Below are 20,563 nucleotides of genomic sequence, written 5' to 3'. Positions count from 1 at the left end.
GTACCCTTGGAAACACACACTGAATGAGCATCACTCTTTTCTTCATGGAGAAATAATAAAACAAGAAAGTTTATACATATATCATACTCTATACATAAAGTCCACCATCTAGACAATGGCTCAGATAAAGACCACAAACCATGGCATAATAAAAAAGCCTAGCAAGAGAAATCTTATTTAAATGTATGCCATTTTCTTTGCATTTTGGCAGAATAACACCATATAAGCTGCAAATTTTTAAAAGAAAGAATAATGTTACAGTCACTATTCCAAGAGTTTTGCCTGTTTTTGCATATTCAAAGTGACATTTTCATGGGTGAAAATACTGGTATCAACCCTATCATTATCCCCCCATTCGTTTTATTGAAAACCTGGAGGATGGTGCAGCATCGAAATAGAAAAAGGTAAGATCCATGAGGAGGTGCTTCTTTTATTTGGGAAAACAGATATTTAGGACCTCTTTGAACTCCAGGAAGAACAGACTTTGTCTAAATGCTGTTTTCAATACCCTTCTAACCGTGATTGTTATATAGTTCCACAGGAAGAATATATGAGTGTGATTTAGGGAATAGTAGAAATGATTGATGAACAACAATTAAACAGTCCTAAATATGTAGAGCTAGCTGGAAAATGATTGATGGGAAAGATAACTATCTACACTAATATGAAATGTGTTAATATTAAAGAGAGAAAGCATCATTTTATAAGTTATAAAATATAAAGGAAAGAGCAATGGTATGTAAAAGTAATTACTAGCAGTAATAGGATGAAATTAAGAAATTACAATTTAAGATGAAAATCAGAGTCAACTCATTGGCAGTAAGCTTCTCTAGGCTATTGAGCAGTGGCTAAAGAAAAGCAAGAGACACCTCATTGCCTGGGAAATTAGCACTTCTAGCAGGGTATGAGGAGATAAAGGCTTTTTCTTTAAAAGCTTTTCAGTTTCTTAGTTTTCTTAGTCTAGGAAGTAAAAAAAAAAATAAAATTACTCAGAGTTCTGAAAGCCAACATTAAAGAAATAATGAATTCATTTTCAAACTGATGGTGAAAATTTGGAAAGATTTGGCATGGAGCTATCTTTTTAGAAGTCAGGACACTATATTCCACTGCAAGTCTTTACGTTTTTCAGTCATCAAATTGGATTATTATATTATATGATTGATTTGCTAACAGATTTCAGGCAGTACAGCATAGTGCTAAAGGGCACAATCATGGAGGTCATGGCCTGAGTTCAATCCCCAAGTATTCTCCTTAATGGCTGTTGCCCCTGAGCAAGTGTCTTAGCCTTTCTTTGCCTCAATTTCCTCGTTTGTAAATTGGAAACAACAATATCTCACAGAGGCAATGTGATGATTAAATCAGCCAATACACGTAAAATATTTAGGGCACACATAGGTATTGGCTCTTTTATTTAAAGTGATATGGAAGTTTTCTTTCTTTAAAAATAAAGCATAAAAAGCACTTTTCTGTAGCCTAAACACAGCTATAATTAAGACTGAGGAAGAGTTTGTGATCACCTTCCATGTACTAGGAATTATGCCCAATACTGCAACTATGAAAATCAATCTGATAATATTCTTTTCCTTAGGAAGCAGGAGAAACAGGAAACATTACTACAATGCAAGATGTCAAATGCTAATAGTATAGTTTACTCAATTTGTTACGAGCTCAGATAAATGAGGGCTAGTTTTTCAAAGATGCAGAAGATCAGGTAAACCTTGGAATGGGAGATTGCTTATAAAACTGCTTGGAGTATGTGGAGCAATATCTGCCAGAAACTCAAGAAAAGAAACTGTGGGCCAAAGATTTTATATCCAGTCATGTTGTCCTTCATTCAAAAATGAGGAAATTTTGTCTTAGGAATATGGCATCCTACTTGGATTTGTTGTGGGTAGTAAAAGTAAAGGACAGAGAAGGGAACTGACGTCAATTAACATCAGGGCCAAGAAAGTGGATTAGAATGTGCCTGAAAGTGTAAAAATGATACTTCCTATAATAAAAAGGAAACAAGATGAGAAGTGAAATAAACCAATTGATTGTTTCATCAGTAATAACTGGGAATTAAAGAACAGCAGTGAACATCAATAATCAAATATTAAATGTAGTAGTGTACTTAGTACAAAGGTAAAAATAAAAAAATGTAGTGATATTAATATGAAAGGGAAGAAACACTCATTTAATAACTATTTTGCCTAGGGCACTAATAACTATTATTAAATGAAGTGCCAACTAAGTATGTCACCTAAATGTGCAATCATAAAAGCAGGCATTAGAACAAAAATTTGTAAACATTTCTAAATTACAGAAATATCAGGACATCAGACAAAAAAAATCAGAAACACTTCTAAAACAAAGAAATTAAGAGGAAAATTAAAAGATAGGAAGATAAAACAGAAAGTAAGAGATGTTATTTTAATTCCCAATATGATGAAATCCAGACAAAAAATCAAATAAGCGAACAGGACTTTACAATTCTAAAGGGAACAATTCACCTTGTTAGCAATATTTGTAAATATCTATGCAGCATATTACACAGAAGCAACATTTTCAAGGAAGAAATTACAGTACCTAGAAGGAGTCCTGTATGGGAATAGACTGGTGAAAGAAGATGATATTTTACCTATTTCAGTCCAAAACAGATAAAGTACTTAAAGAACATGGATAAAAAGGGAGGTTGATATGTATCAAACTCTGTATTCTAAATACTTCTTTTAGTTCAAATGTCTATAAGAAATTTAGTGAAATTGATCTGTATTAGCCTTCAAATAATATTCCAATAAATACCAATAAACCAAATTAGTTAAGACTCTTGTTCATACCATAATGCAATACAAATAAAATTAATTTAAAAATCAGCAAAAAAAATTCTACATCTTGAAAATCTTACAACAATAGCAACAAACTTCGTATTCAATAATTTTCAAACCATTGAAAAAATACACAATGAAATTGCAGAAGTTCTAGGAAAATGATAATGACAAATAATACACATAAAGTTAAGGGATGTGGATAAAGTATTCTTGTGAGCAAATTCATACTCCTAAATATATCAAGGAGGGAAAATAAAGAATAAAACTTAATGAATGGAATATATGACTTAAAATTTAGGAAGAAGAACAAAGTAAAATAAAGGTGGAAAAATACTAATAAAAACAAAAGGAGATGTTAAATATTAGAAAGCAAAACTATATTGTATGAAATTTAGAAACCTTTTTCTTTGGAAAGAAAGCAATGCAATAATAATCCTTATCTAATTGTGTTCTGAAATGTGAAAAACACAGAAAATAAATAACCAAGAAAAATTTAAAGGAATATAACACAACACTTTCTTAATTCTACACAAATAAATTTCTTGTAATTGGTAATTTTAAGGAAAAATTCCAAAACTAACTTTAAAGAATTTGAAAATACATATAAACATATATCCATATAAAAAAGTAAGGATATTGTGAAGGAACTAAACTAACTCCCTATGCTAATCAGATCCCATGATTCAGTAGGGAATTCTATAAAACCTTAAAAGCAGATAATTAAAGATGGCAATGTAGGATGCTCCAGGGTGCCATTCCTCCACAGACTCCTAAAGAACTACCAAAATTGACAGAAGTATCTTCCTTAAAACTCTGGAAAACAGTTAAAGTGTTTCAGTAACTAGGTAAGGACTAGATCAAGAAAGCACAGGTTTAAAATTTGTAGGAGAGCTTGTGGCACATTTACTGGTGAGGCCAGCCTACACTCCCATTGTGGGTCTCTGATCCTGTTCCAGAGGGAGCAGAGTAACACGTATGTGCATACTATGGTGCCTGTATATCAGTGCCAGTGGATCAGGTGGCAACCTGAGTGACAACCAGGACATTCTTCTCTGGCTCACCCTCCCAGAACTTGTACAGCAGCCAGAGGCAGCCTGTGGATAGCTAAAGCAGTGTAAGAAGCAATTAAGTTCAAAGCATCCTGGGACATTAAATCATATAATAGAACAAATAAAAGGGGGATAGTCTATTTCATAAGGGGTAGAGGAGGCACTCAAATTCCTGTAAATGGGGGAATTCCTAAGGCTATGAGCAAGCACAAGTCTAAGACAAAACACAGATTCAGAAAACATGGAGGGGACCCTGCACTTCATATTCATTGCAGGCTGATTTTCGTGAGAGGAGGAATAAACTCTGAGAGAGAGCATCAGCCAACCAAAGCCAATTTGCAATGGCTGTGAAAGTGTGTGTTTTGTTTTTACATTTGTTTGCGTGCTTTTGTTAGCTCCTGGCACTAAGGAAATCTCTGTCATATTGATAACTGGATTTAAAAATAAGGAACAGACAGCTCATGGAATAAATCTCAAAGTCAACGCTTTTAAATATTAAAATTTACAATGTGCATCAAAAGATTATAAGACAAAGAAACAGGAAATGATGGTCCATACAAAGGAATAAAATAAAATCCCAGAAAACATCAACAAAGAAGACCAGACTTTGGATATACCACACAACTTTATAAATATGGTTATCAATATGATCAAGGGAGAAATAAAAGCTCTGAGACAAACTAAATGATATCAGGAGAATAGTGAATTAACAAAATGACAATCTCAATATAGAGATAGAAATTTAAAAAAGAAACCAAACAAATAAAGGAGTTGAAGATTGCAAAAACTGATAGGAAAAATTCCCTAGAGGTTTTCAATAGCAGATTGGAGCTGTCAAAGAAAGAATCAGTGATGTTGGAGACAACAGAATTGAGATGATTCAAGCTGAGGAACAGAAGGAAAAAAAATCAATTTATAGAAATAAGCAGAACCTAAGTGACCCATGGGATACCATCAAGCATACCAATATTTATATTATGTGAGCCCCAGAAGGAGAAGAAAGAGAGAAAGGGGCAGAAGGAACATCAAAGAAATAATCACAGTAAACTTCCCCAGTTTAAGGAAATACATGAATATGCACATTCAAGAAGCCAACAAACTCCACGCAAAATAAACTCAAAGAGAACCATGACTACATACATAGTAATCACACTGTCAAATGTCAAAGAAAAGAAGATGGTTCTGAAACCTGCAAGAGAAAAGTAACATGATGTACAAGGGATTCCCAATAAGATTAAATGTTGAATTCTCATTGGAAACATCGAGGCAAGAAAGTAGTGAGAAAGAATATTTAAAATGTGAAAGCAAATGCTTGCCAATAAGAATTCTATATCTGGTGAGATTTAGTTGCCTTGACTGCTCAGGCAAATACCATTAAATGGGTTGGGTTAAACAGTGAAAATTTTTTTCACTCATGGTTTTGAGTCTTGGAGAAAGTCCAAATTAAGGCAGCATCATAAGGATGCTTTCTTGCTGAACACTGATATTCCTGAGCTGATTGCCAGTGATCTTTGGTCCTTAGCCTGTCACATGGCAAGGCACATGGCAGCATCTCTTAGTCTCTTCTTTCTCTTTCAGGTTCCCTTGATTTTCAGCTTCTTGCTGCTCCCTCTGAGGCTTTCCCTCTCTCTGAATGTCATTCCACTTATAAAGGATTCCAGTAATAGGATTAAGACCCATCCTGATTGAAGTGGGTCACACCTTGTGCTGGTTTGAAGCTGTTATCCCCAGAAAATGCATGTTCTTTTAATCCATCCCTGTGGGTGCAGACCTATTGTGAGTGGGACCTTTTGATTAGGTTATTTCAATTGAGATGTGACCCAGCCCATTCAAGGTGGGTCTTAGTCCTTTTACAGGAGTCCTTTATGAGAGGATAAAGAACAGACAAAGCTGAGAGAGATTAGGGAGAAAATCCCTGGAAGAGGTAAGAGGGGATCCACAGAGGAAGCCAATGGAACCAGAGCTGAAGACAATGAAACCTGGGAGCAAAGGACCAGCAGACACCAGCCATGTGCCTTCTCATGTGACAAAGATGCCCCAGATGCTGGCAACCTTTCTTCAGAGTCCAGGTATCACCTTGTTGATGCCTTCATTTGGATATTTTCATGGCCTCAGAATTGTAAATTGTAACTTAATAAACCTCATTGTAAAAGTCAAAACATTTCTGGCATACTACATTCCAGCAGCTTTAGCAAACTGAAACACACCTTAACTGAAGTAACTTCATCAAAAGTTCCTTCTTACAATGGGTTCACATCCACATGAATGGATTAGATTTAAGAACATGGTTTTCTGGGTACACACAGCTTCAAACCACCACACTGGACAACAGTTCAAAGTGGCAGAAAGAAATAAAGACCTCCAGTAAAGATATCCATTTAGGTAACTATAAATACCAGTAATATTTTATTGTATTTTTTTGGTATTTAACTCCACTTTCTACTTCCTACTAGTTCTAAAATGCAAATTCATAAAATGTAATGATAAATCTATGATTTTAGACATACAATGTATAAAGATATAATTTTAACAAGTGTGTATATATATATAAAGAAATTAGATACAAAAAGTATGAATATATATGTATATATATATAAAGAAATAAATTAGAAGGATCTCAAAATGTTACACTACAAAAAGCAAACAAATATGAAAGTGGGAATTAAGAAGAAGAATTGAGTGATAAAAAAGTATGTCTCACAAACACCAAGTAGCAAAATGGCAGAGGAAAGTCTTGCATTTTCAGCAGTTACTTTAAATGTACTGGATTAAACTCTCCAGTCAAAAAGCAGAAATTAACAAAATGATAATAAAGCATGACCCAATTATATGCTTTTAACAAGAGACACACCTTAAATTCAAAGACACAATTAGAATGAAAGTAAAAGGATGGAAAAATACACTATCCAAATAGGAATCAAAAGGGAGCTAGGGTAGCTATACTAATATCAGATAACATATACTTTAAATAAGTAACTGTATGAGGAACAAAGAAGGTCACTTTTTACTATAAAGGGGTTAATTCAATTAGAAGATATTAATAGGAGGATACATCAATATACTACTTTCAATAATTGATAGAATATCTAGAGAGAAGATCAATAAGGAAATGGAAGATTTGAATGATACTATAAACAAACAATATCTAATATACATATATAGAACACTTCATCTAATGCACATGAATATATAATAAGTTTGGTAAAAAAAGTCTCAATGAATTCAAAACTATAGAAATCATACCATGTGTCCTCTCTGACCACAATGGAGTGAAGCTAGAAATCAGTAATAGAGAACTGGAAAATTCACAAATTTTTGGAAATTAAATAATATATTCTTGATCAACCAATATGTGGAAGAAGAAATCACAAGTAAAGTTAGGAAATATCTTGAGGCAAATGAAAATGCAAAGAATACACAAAAATTTTAGGGATACAGCAAAGGCAGCACTGAGAGGGAAATTTGTAGATTATATTAAAACAAAAAAGACAAATCAGAAACATAACTTCACAACTGGAGGATTCAGAAAAAGAAGAGCAAGTAAACCCAAAGCAAGCAGAGGAAGGAAATAAAACAGGGTGGAGATAAATGAAATACAGAATAAAACACAATATTATTAATCAATGGAACTAAAAGTTGTTTCTTTGAAAAAGATCAATAAAATCAACAAACTTTTGACAAAGAAAAAAAGAGAGAAGACACAATAAAATAAAATCCAAAATGAAAGTGGGACATTATTATTGATTCCACAAAAACAAAAGGGATAAGAGTGTACTATGAATAATTGAATGCCAACAAATTAGGTAGCATTGATGAAATGCACAAATTCCTAGAAACACATGAACTACTTTCCATGACTCAAGAAGATATAGAAGATCTCAGCAAACCAATAGCAAGTAAGGAGACTGTATCAGTATTCCAAAACCTTCCAATGAAGAAAAGCCCAGGACAAGATGTCTTCACTAGTGGTTTTTACTAAATGTTCCATGAATAATTAACACCAATCCTGCTCAAATTCTTCCAAAAAAAGAAAAGAAAAGAAAAGAAAACCAAAAACAAACAAACCAAAACCAAACCAAAACAAAACAAAACAAAAAAAAAAAAGAAAGAACACTTCCCAACTCGTTCTGTGAGAATAAAATCACCTTAATACCAAAGCCAGAAGATAAAGGTACTTCAAGAAAATAAAATTGCAGAATATGAATATAGATGGAAAATTCCTCACCAAAAGAATAGCAAATTGATTCTAACAGCATATTAAAAGAATTAAACACTCTGATCAAATGAAACTTATTACTAATGTAATACACTACATTAATAGAATAGAAAAAAACACATGATCTTCTCCTCCATTTCATCAGAGTTGATGCAGAAAAGGTATTTGACAAAATCCAGAACCCCTTCTTGATAAAAATTACTTAGAAACTAGGAATAGAATGAAACTTCCTCAAAATGATAGAAGGCATATACAAAAAACCCACTGCTAATATCATACTCAATGGTGAAAGACTGAAAACTTTCCTCCTAGGATAAGAAACAAGACAAGGATTCCCACTGTCACCACTGTTATTCAACATTGTAATGTGAGTCCTAGCCAGAGTAGTTAGGCAAGAAAAAGAAATAAAATGTATCCAAATTGGAAAGGTAGAAGTAAAACTTTTCCTTCTTGCAGATATGGCTCTCTATATAGAAAATCCTGAAAAGTGTACCACAAAGCTATTAGAGCTAACTAAAAAACTCAGCAAAATGGTGGGGTAAAAGATCAACATGCAAAAATTGGTACTGTTTCTATACACTAGTATATAATCTGAAGAGGAAATTGAGAAAAATATTCCATTCACAATGGCAACTGAAGTAATCAAATATATAAGAATAAATTTAACAAAAGTATAAAGTACTTAACACAGAATTAAAAAAAATACATTGCTAAAAGACATAAAAAAATACTAAATAAATGGAAGAGCATTCTGTGTTCATGAATTGGAAGTCTAAATATTGTTAACATGTCAATTCTTCCCAAAGTGATTTACAAATTCAATGCGTTACCAATGGAATTTCCAACAGTCTTCTTTCCAGTAATGGAAAAGCCAATTATCAAGTTTAAATGGAAATGTAAGGGCCCTGAATAGCTAAAACCATCTTGACAAAGGACTACAAAGTTGGAAGACACAGATTTCCCAATTTTAAAACTTGATATAAAGCTACAATAATAAAAAGAACATGGAACTGGCACAATGATAGACATATAGACAAATGGAATAGAGTTGAAAATCTAAAAAAAACCCTTGCATGCATCTATGGCCAACTGATCTTTCACAAGGGTGCCAAATCCACTCAGTAGGGATGAAATAGTCTCTTCAACAAGTGATGCTGGGAAAACTGGATACTCATATGCAAAAAAAAAAAAAAGAAGGTGGGTCCTGCTTCATACCATATACAAAAATTAATTCACAATGGATCAAAGAACTAAACATAGGAATCAAAACTATAAAATTACTAGAAGAAAGCATAGGGAAGCATCTTAAGTAATTTGTGTTAGGCAGAGGTTTCTTAAACTTTACATCCAAAGCATGACCAGGAAAAAATATATGTATCTATGAATTAAATATATATAAATTAAAAATTTATATATCAAAATTAAAAACTTTTGTGCATCAAAGATCTTCATCATGAAAGACAACTCAACAATGGGAAAAATATTTGAAAAACACATCCAGTAAAGGTTTAATATCCTGAACATATAAAGAAATCCTACAACTCAGCAACAAAAAGACAAGCAAACCAATTAATAAATGGACAAAAGACTTGAATATAGTCATTTCTCCAAAGAAGACATTCAGATGGTCAAAAAGCACCTGAGAATATGCTCAACATCATTACCCATCGTGGAAATGTAAATCAAAACCACGATGATATGCCGTTTCACACCCCACTATAATGGCTACTGTTTAAAAAAAAAAAAAAAGGGAAATAACAAGTGTTGAAGAGTGTTGTAGGGAATGAGGAACACTTGTTCTTTGTTCTTGGGAAAGTAAAATGGTGCAGCCACTGTGGAAAACAGTTCAGAATTACATGACTCGGAAATCCCACTTCCAGGTATATACTCAAAAGAAGTGAAAGCAGGGATTTGGACAGATATTTGCATTCCAAGAGCAGCATTATTGCCAAAAGATGGAAGGAAAACTAATATCCATCAACAGATAAATGTGTGAAAAAAAAGAGGCATATATATACATTACAATATTATTCAGCTTAAAAAGAATGAAGTTCTGAAAAAATGTGGCAACCTGTATGAGCTTTGAAAATATCATATTGCGTGAAATAAGCCAGTCATAAAGGGATAAATAGTGTATGATCTCATAGACATCAAATAATTAGAAGAAGCAAATTCATAGAGTCAGAAACTAGAATACAGTGTACCAGGGGCCAGCATGGGGTGGGGGGGTGAGAATGGGGAGTTAAAACTAAACTGGTAAAGAAATTTTGTTTGGGGTGTTGAAAAATTTTGATGATGATAGTCACAATGGAGATGTGACTCAATCAACTGTGAGTGAAACATTTGATTAGATAATTTCCATGGAGGTTTTACCCCACTGTCCTAGTTTGCTAATGCTGCTGGAATGCAAAACACCAGAAATAGATTGGCTTTTTTAAAAGGGGGTTTATTTGGTTACACAGTTATAGTCTTAAGGCCATAAAGTGTCCACCAACAAAGGTACCTTCACTGGACAAAGGCACTGGCATCCGGAAAACCTCTGTTAGCTGGGAAGGCACATGGCTGGTGTCTGCTCCCAGGTTGTGTTTCAAAATGGAATCTTCCAAAATGTCTGCATCAGTTTCCAATGGCCATCTTCAAAATGTCTGTCTCAGCTCCAGCTCACTATGAGCTCCTTCTGTCTGAGCTTATATAGTGCTCCAGTAAACTAAACAAGGCCCATGCTGAATGGACAGGGCCACACCTCCATGGAAATTATCCAATCAGAGTTATCACCTACAGTTGGGTAGGTCAGATCTCCATGGACACTGAACCAATAGGTTCCAACCCATTCCACACTATAATGTCTGCCCCCACAAGAATGCATTAAAGAATATGGCTTTTACTAAGGGACATAAATATACAAACTAGCACACCCACCCATTCAGGGTGGGTGCTAATTGGATCACTGAAGTCCTTTAAAGGAATTCACAAACAGAAGGGCATCAGAGCAATTGAGAGTAACATTTGGAAGAGGAGCTGCAGCTAAGAGAGGACAAAACACCCCAAGAGCAACATTTTGGAGAATGCCATTTTGAAACGCCACCTGGGAGCAAGTGGACACCAGCCATGTGCCTTCCAAGCTAATAGAGGTTTTCTGGACACCAATGGCCATTCTTCTGTGAAGGTACCCAATTGCTGATGCCTCCTTACCTTGGACACTTTATGGCCTTTAGACTGTAACTTTGCAACTAAATAGCCCCCCTTTATAAAAACCAATCCATTTCTGGTGTTTCGCAGAACAGCAGTGTTAGAAAACTGAACAGGAGGTGATATCATAATGTCTCTTGCTCATGCCCCATGAACTGTCTCTAGCTCTACAACTACACCCATTAAGTTCATCCTATCTTTAATATTTATGGAGTTTTTCCTCATGTTGTATCTTGTTTTGAGAAAGGAAAAATATATATTTTGTATTTTATAAGCTCTCAAGAGGCCATTTCATGTTTTGCCTGTGGTACCTAAATAACCTTGTTAATTTTCATTTCTTTCTTTTTATATTTCTTTTTGTCCTCTACTATCTTCTTATCAAAAGTGGGGATTAGATGAATAGATTTCATGGTTGCTGGTATATTTTTGATAGACGATTGTTACGTAAAACAAATCTGAGAAGTGAAACCCTGAGGAAGAGTTCTAAACAGTTCTCATAAGTAAAACATTACTGTGAAATTCTGGAGGATTTCTTTAAAATGTGCAGATGTTGAGCATTTGCACATCTTTGCGAGGGCTACAGTAATAAGAAAAATGATAATTATACTCCTAATCCTAGCTCTGTATATGACTGTAGTTGGAATACAAAATGAAGAATTAATATATTGTATACATAATATTGCAGTCTCTAAGAATAAAATATGTGGGTATAATTTCCTCACAGTTTTGCTATACTTGCAATTCACAACCAGATTCTCTTCATAAATGAGGTTGCTAAAATATTTCCATTTGCATTTATTCATCTGTTTCTGAATTCATGTCCCAACCTGAAATGATCTATTCATTCTTTAGTGGCTCCAGATGGGTTCCTTTCCATCCATCTGCCAGCCCTGGCAATCAAGTCCCTCAAAATTATCAGCCCTGCCTTGGGGTAGTTAAATATGCATAAGATGATAGTAAACAGGAAACCATGAGTCCACACAAACAGCCGGCACCTTAGCAGTAGGTAGGTTAGTGTTAAGACAAATGGCACAGTGTGCCAAGTAATCTGCCAGAAAACAAAACAAACACACAAAAAAGAGGTGCCTGTCATATTGGATACACAGCTTGATAATAATATCTGGTAGGAGTAGAGGTGGCCAAAATTACTTCTGAAAATTTCACTGAGAGTCAGAAAGATGTAAAGCCTCCAACAACAAGTAAATGGAGATAGACGTTTTGCACTAAAGTGTTATTGCAATAAAGGAATGCTAATCATTCCTGGGAAAGTAAACAAAGTGATTCTTAGATTTTAGGTCCCAAACACACTGCTCAATGAGAAGAAATTTAGTCCTTATAAAGTCTACCATATGCAGCCATTGAACTTACACTACTGGTAAAATTGCCATGGCTGCTGCTTCCCATGAGCAGCCTGCCCTGGATTCTGGCAATCCATGCTCTGTTAAGGCAGGATGGACTGTATCCTTTCACAAAATTTCTGTTAGGCACCGAGTGTGTACTATATTTGGAGACGTTATTGAAAGTGGTATTGGATTTGTTGGTAAAGCAAAGAAGGATTCTCATTTACTAATATTGAGGAGAGAGGAGCATAGGAAAGAAAAAGTGCAATATTTGGGTCCAATCAGGAGTTGTATAACTCCTGAGACTGGATGCATGGAAGTTATTTGGATACTTATTTCTGGAATAAATTCTCTCAGAAAGAAATGGCTTCCCATAAACTACCGTATCAACTAACACTTTTTAAAATATATATAAATCTAAAATACATGATATATGATCCATAAAAAACAAAAATATATTGCATGTGGTCAACTTCTGAAAATACTAGTTTCTAAGATTCTCTTTCTCTTATAAAAACTGGTCAACTATTGTAGTAGCCCAGCATCATCTGTGTCCTGGTATTCTGACAACTTTTCTAGGTTATTTGGAAAAGAAATGATGTTCACTTCAATCTCAGTGCAATCGCCAATATTTGGGAATACCTATATCCAAGGCATTTCAGAGGGGATAAGAGAAACAATCATCAATAGGATGGATCATTCAATTTATAAAATCCAATTAAGGCTCACTTTCTTTCTAGTTTGCTTCCTCCTGGCCTTAAAGGATGAAGGAAAAATCTGAGCTCCCACATAGGGAATGACCCTCTGGGATCAAGCCAAGAAAGAAGACTGCAATATTGAAGCAGGATCATGTGAAAGCAGAGGTAAAAACAAGGGATGAAATATCTCTATTCACAGATATTTATCAGGACAACCAGCATCACTGATCATACACCATATTCACTGTTTCAATTTGCTAAAGCTACCAGATGCAGTATACCAGAAATGGGTTGACTTTTAATAATGGGGATTTATTAAAATACAAGTTACAATTCTAAGGCCATGAAAATGTTAGAATTAAAGCATGAACAACAGGGATTACTTCTCTGAAGAAAGGTTACTAGCATCCATGGTTCCTCTCTCAGATAGCAAGGCACATGGCGGGTGTCTGCTGGTCTCTCAGTCCTGGGTTTCATTGCTTTCAGCTTCTGATTCTGGTGGCTTTCTGTCTGAGTGTCTGTAAGTTCTCTGTTAGCATCTATAGAGCATCTCCCTCTCTCTCTCTTCTTTCCAAATGTCTCTGCCTTTTATACTCCATAAATGACTCCAGTAAAGGATTAAGGCCCACCTTGAATGAGTTGGCTCACATCTCAATTGAAACAACCTAATCAAAAGTTTCCAACCACAATAGGTCTGCACCCACAGGAATGGATTAAAAGACCATGGCCTTGGGTGAGGTTGGGCAATATGGTGGCATAGGGGAAGTGTGGAATTTAGTTAGTCCTCTAGAGCAGCTAGTAAACAGCCAAGAACAACTAGTAAATAATCTGGAACAACTGTTTGGGGGATATCCATGACCGGATATACACTGTACACTAATCTGGAATGGGTGAAAAGGCTAAACCACAGCATAGAACAGTAAATAGAACTCCCCAAATGGCAAAGGCTGGTGCCCCTCCCCCACTGGCATGGAAGGCTGAGTTGGAACACTCCCTGTGGAAAAAGAAGCAGTCTCTACTAGGAGCAAGGGAAAGTAGCTCAACCAAGCTCCAATTGTGGTTTTAAATAACAAATTTGAACTATTGAATACAAGTTATGAACACAGATAAATATAAGCTACAAACACAGATAAACCAGAACAAGCAGGAAAGAATGCTGAGGTATCTCTCAACAGAGAGGAGGTGGGACTGATGAAAAAAAAATGAACAAAAAACAGAGGCTTTTGGATTTGGCAGAATTCAGAATAATGGAAAAGTACTGTGAGCCAAGAAAAGGGGCACATAGAGCTGGGTATCAACTCTGGTTCTTGACTAGTGAAACTGGAGGGCTAGGGACTGGCTCTTCAAAGGGAATTTCTTTCTTTCTTTATTTTTCTCTCTCTTTTCTTAAAATATTCTCAGTAGCTCATTAGAGAAAGTCTTAAGCATATTCAATTGTAAACAAGACAAAGTAGGGAGTCAGTTGAAAGAGATAATTGCCAAAAGGTGTACCTTCCCCAAGAAAAACGGGTGCGGAGCCCAGCTCAAGTGGCAGCCCTTCTTCAGAAAATTCAGCCCCCAGGGGCTGGAAAAAAAATGAAAACAAAAACAGCTTAAGTTTGCCTTAACAATACTCTGTGTGCAGGGACAGGGTCTGCTGAGAATTAAAGGCACCACACCTCTTTATGCCTGTGGGGAGCAGCGGGCTGACAATGCCAGCTGCTGGGCAGTATAGTGAAAGCACAGAGTCTAGAGACATCACAGGGAAGTCTAACTTCCTGGATCTTATCCTCAGGGAAACTTAATATTGATTACACCCTCCTCCTAAGACCTGGGCCTGTGTGATCTGGGAAAATCTGTTTGGGGTCCATCATATCTGGGTAGACCCTCCTCAAAAAATAATGGTTCTATATAGGCAGGACAAGAACCAGAATGACAAGAGCTGAGAAATTCTAATCAGTTAAACAGAAGCTATGCTAGAGGTCTAGAATAATTGAACTGAACCCCAAAGAACAGATAGAGAACAAAAGCTACCAACAAGAAAACCGTGAAAAATTCTAATCAGTTAAACAGAAAATATGCTACAGATCTAGAATAAATTGAACTGAACACCAAAGAACAGATAGAGACCAGAGCCAAACAACAAGAAAACACTAGGTAAAAGAGCGAAATGACCTCTAAAATAAACTAATCAAGGAAACCAGATGCCTAGACACCAACAAAAAATTACAAGTCACACTAGGAAAAACGAAGCTAGGCCCCAGTCAAAGGAACAAATTAACACTTCAAATAAGATACAGGAGTTGAAACAACTAATTAAAGATCTTCACTCATATGTGTTAAATCAATTCAAAAATCAAATCAGTGTGTTGAGGGAAGATATGTCAAAAGTGATGAAGGATATAAAGAAAACATATTATATTGGGTGAATATAAGGTAGAAGTCAAATGTTTGAAAAAACAATTGGCAGAACTTATGGGAATGAAAAGCACAATAGAAAAGATGGAAAACACAGCAGAGATTTACAACAGCAGATTTCGAGAGGCAGAAGAAATGGTTAGTGAACTATAGGACAGACATCTGAAACCTTACACACAAAAGAACAGATAGGAAAAATATAAGCAGGGTCACAGAGAATTGATGACAACATGAAGCACATGAATATACATGCCATGAGTGTACCAGAAGGAGAAGAGAAGGGTAAAGGGCAGAAGGAATAATGGAGGAAATAGTGACTGAAAATTTCTCATCTCTTATGAAAGATATAAAATTACAGATCCAAGTAGTACAGTGTACCTCAAACAGAATAGATCCGAGTAGACCTACTCCAAGACACTTACTAATCAGATTGTCCAATGTCAAAGAAAATCAGAGAATTCTGAAAGAAAGAAAAGTGATCCATCACACACAAGGGAAGCTTGATAAGACTATATGTAGATTTCTCAGTAGAAACCATGGAGGCAAGAGGGCAGTGGTATGATATATTTAAGATACTGAAAGAGAAAAACTGGCAACCAAGAATTCTGTATCTGACAAAACTGTCCTTCAAAAATGAGGGAGAATTTAAAATATTTTCAGGCAGACACTGAAAGAGTTTGTGAACAAGAGACCTGCTCTACATGAAATACTAAAGGGAGCACTACAGACAAGAAAAGACAGGAGAGAGAGTTTAGTGAAGAGCATAGAAATGAAGACTATCAGTAAGGGTAAGGAGAGAGAAAGAAAAAAAAAATAAAATAAGATGGGACATATAAAATCCAAAAGACAAAAAGGTAGCCAGTAGCACAATATTGTAAGAACACTGAGCAAAGCTGAGTGTGAGTAAGAATAGAAGAGAAAGTCTTGGGGCATGTAAGACCCCAGAAGGAAAAATAAAAGATAAGGTCTGGGACTGTATAACATAGTGAAACCTAGAGTGGGCAATGATGGTGATTAAATGTACAAATATAAAAATGGTTTTGCATGAAGGAGAACAAATGGATGTCAACAATAAATGTGTTAAAAATGGGATGGTATCGGGAAAAATATAATTAATGCAAATTAGAGTCTATAGTTAACAATAACATTGCAGTATACTTCCAGGAAATGTAAGAAGGGCAATATACAAGAGCTAAATGTCAATAAGAGGGGGATATAAGGGAGGGGTGGGGGATACTTGATGTCTTGATGTTGTTGTTCCAACTTTTTATTCTATTTTATTTTTTCAATTTTTTGTTCCTCATTTTTTTCCCTCTTCTATCTTTGTGGAAGAAGTGGAAATGTTCTCATATAGATTGTGGTAGTGAATGCATAACTATGTGATTATACCAGGAACCATTGATTGTTTACTTAGGGTGGATTGTATGGTATGTGAATAAAACTATTGAAAAAAATAAACAGAAAGATACCAGTGCTGGAGAAAATGTGGAGAGAGAGATGTACCTATTCACTCTTGGGGGGTAGTACAATGGTGCAGCCCATCTGGGGTGCAGTGTGGTGATTTCACAGGAGGCTGAGTATAGGGTTGCCATATGATCCTGCAACCCCATTGTTTGGTATATGCTTGGAAGAACTAAAAGCAGGGACTAGAATGGACATTTGCACACTGGTGTTTATGGTGGCAGTATTCATGATTTGCAATGGATGGAGGTAGCCTAAGAGTACATTGACTGATGAAGGGAAGGGCAAACTGTGGACACATACAATGGAATATTGAGTGGCTGCAAGAATGAATGAAATTGTGATGCATAAAACTAAATGAATGAACCTTGAGGACAGTATATTGAGTGAGATAGACCAGAAACAAAAAGACTAATATAATGCCTCACTAATATAAATATATATTTATAAACTTTATATTTTATATTGTTATATTTATAATATAAATATAACATGGGAACTCTGAAAATTGAATTTGAGAGCATAGGGTATCAGGGGAAGGCTTATTGTAAAGGTTCCTAGATTGTAAGCTCTTAGAGCAGTCACATGTATTCTTGAGTTTTTACATTTATTTCTAAATTCTGAGATCTTGGCTCTTTGTGTATAACCTGGCCATTCTCTGGAACTTTGCATATCTGTGTGACATCTGAGAATCAGAGCTAGGGTTCTGCAGCTATGAAAGTCAGCATTACCCTGTACAGCAAATGTTAAAAAAGCTAAAAAAGAGATCAGACTTCAATTAGAGATATGAATTAAGCTGATCTGATTAGGACTAAGTCAAATAAGACTAAAGGGTAAAGGATTATATTGACAGTGTTTTAGAACTTCAACTTCTGAGAGATCAAAGGAAGAGATTTTATTTGGTGCAAAATTGATATTTTCTGGAGAACACTATATAATCTAACTTGTATGGTCAGTTCATTTGAACACCATAACTGTATAGAACCTTGGATAGGGAGTGAGATCTTGTTGGTTTGTGCAGGTTAATGGGATGCCCCAATTCATCCCAGAGTAATTTGGGCAGAGAAAAAAAAAAAAGGTATTTGCAAATCCCCCTTGAGGGATTGGGGAAAATGTGGAAATGTTAAACTTCCCCACCTGGGGAACTCCTGATATTCATACATGCATTAGGAGCTACCACTTTAATAGGCCAAGCCCTCAATGTTGGAGCTTGCCCTTCTGAAACATATTCCTGCAAAGGAGAAGCTAAGCCTACTTACAATTATGCCTAAGAGTCACCCACAGGGACTTTTGTTGCTCTTTTGTTGCTCAGATGTGGCCTCTCTCTCTAAGCCAACTCTGCAGGTAAACTTATTGCCCTTCCACCCATGTGGGACATGACTCCCAGGGGAGTCTCTGGCAACTTGGGACATGACTCCTGGGGATGAGCCTGGCCCAGGCATTGTGGGATTGACAAAATCTTCTTGGACTGAAAGGGGGAAGAGAAATGAAACAAAATAGAGTTTCACTGGCTGAGAGATTAAAATAGTTGAGAGGTCATTCTGGAGGTTATTCTTATGCATTATATAGCTATCACTTTGTAGTTTTTAGTGTATTGGAATAGCTAGAAGGAAATGCTGAAATTGTTGAACTGTAATCAAGTAGCCTTGCTTCTTGAAGATGATCAAATAAATAAATAGCTCTTAAGGTGTGACTGTGTAAATGCAAAAACCTTGTGACTGACACTGCCTTTATCCAGTGTATGGACAGATGAATAAGAAAATAAATAAACAAATAATAAGGGGGGATTAGGGATATAGGACATTTTAGATGTTACTTTTAAAATTTTTATTCATTTTTTTTGGAGTAATGAAAATTGAAAAAATTGGTTGTGTTGATTAATGCACAATATGTGATTGTACACTTTGGATGATTATCTGGTATGTGAACATATCTCAATAAAATTGTGTTTAAAAAAAGAACATGGCCTTTTCTGGGGAATATAACAGCTCCAAACCAGCACACTCACAACAATTTTCTCTCTGCATCAACTGCACTAACTTCACCATGGAAACTTTGTCCATGGTTAGACTTAAATCTGAAAGATCAGCTCTGCAGAAGTTTCAGTTGTGTGCTGGAGACAGCTAATTTTGGCTCACAAAGCCTATTATGGATATGACTTTCCCAGTCTGCATTCAGTGAAATTATGTTGATCGTAGCTTAAATTTCACCATAGTGGGAGTATTTATACCATGGAAACTTGCAAATGCTAAAAATCAGTGTTGTTGTTGTTTTGTTTTTTTTTTAAATTATCTTCCAGGGATCATTTACCAACACACCAGAGCTCAAAATCTTCCCACTAATAATAAAAACATTCTCATTACCAGCACTTTTCTGGCTTTTTAAAATAATGGATATATTTAAATCATGCATTAAGACTGGAAAACATATATTATTTGTATGATTTTAGTCTTACTTGATTTTCACCTCATTCTTTTCCATTCCTACATACTTCAGAAATCCTGAAAGATGGTTTGTTCCTTGGAAACATCATGTTCTTTTCTCTATGTCTTCATGTTATTCTTTCCTTTAAATATATTTTACTGCTACACACACACACATGTGCAAGTGTTAATACTTCCTAAACTTTCAGTTCTTATATAAGAAGACACTTCCTTTGGAAACATTACCTAGCTGCTCACACCTTTGAAACTGAGTTTTGTATCCTTATTCACTTCTATAACACCCAGGAAGTCTTACAGCACAAGTTGTATAATGATGCAAATGTCTGTTTACTACTTTATGTCCTATATTAGACCATGTATTCCTTGGAGGATAAACAGCAGGGCAACCTTATTCACTATTATATGCTAAGTCAAATTCATAGTCACTGAAATATATTCTTAATAAAAGACAAATAGATACCAGCTGCATAATTTAAAAAAAAATAAGAAAAACATGAAAAAAATTACAAGAAACTATTAACATAGACTCAAACAAAAATGCTATAAACAAGCAGAAAGCCAAAGATACACTTGTTAAAAGTTGTCAGTGCATCCTAAATAAATAAAGGAAATAAAAAACAAAACAAAGAAAAATGGTACACCTGCAAACAGACAAATATATACAATCAAAACTAACAAAAATAAACTTCAAGATCTGTACAAAAACTTTTTTCTAAATTTGAAAGAAAACATTGTTGAATTAAAACTTAAAAATTCATCAGATTTAAAAATAAGATACCAAGTTTAAAACCAGTGAGATGAAAATAATTTTATGATTGATAAAAATAATTGAGATAATTTTTTTAAAATAGTAAAGTGGAGTTCTAATTTATTTTTTAAATTTGAAGAATTTAGCAGCTAATATTTTAAGACTGAAAAAATTATAGGTTGAAAATTAGATGAGAGAAATTACTAGAAGG

General features: G+C 35.0%; 1 protein-coding gene across 3 annotated transcripts in view; it reads left to right on the top strand.

Annotated features, from left to right (window-relative positions):
* Positions 1–20,563, top strand: part of CDH18 (cadherin 18) — a 510,079-nt gene that overhangs the window by 406,242 nt on the left and 83,274 nt on the right. The gene's annotated exons all lie outside the window — the stretch shown is intronic.

The sequence above is a fragment of the Choloepus didactylus genome, chromosome 11, assembly GCF_015220235.1.
Source record: "Choloepus didactylus isolate mChoDid1 chromosome 11, mChoDid1.pri, whole genome shotgun sequence".
NCBI classification, from domain to species: domain Eukaryota; kingdom Metazoa; phylum Chordata; class Mammalia; order Pilosa; family Megalonychidae; genus Choloepus; species Choloepus didactylus.
The sequence above is the reverse complement of the archived record's forward strand: the minus strand, read 5'-3'. Positions and strand labels throughout refer to the sequence as shown.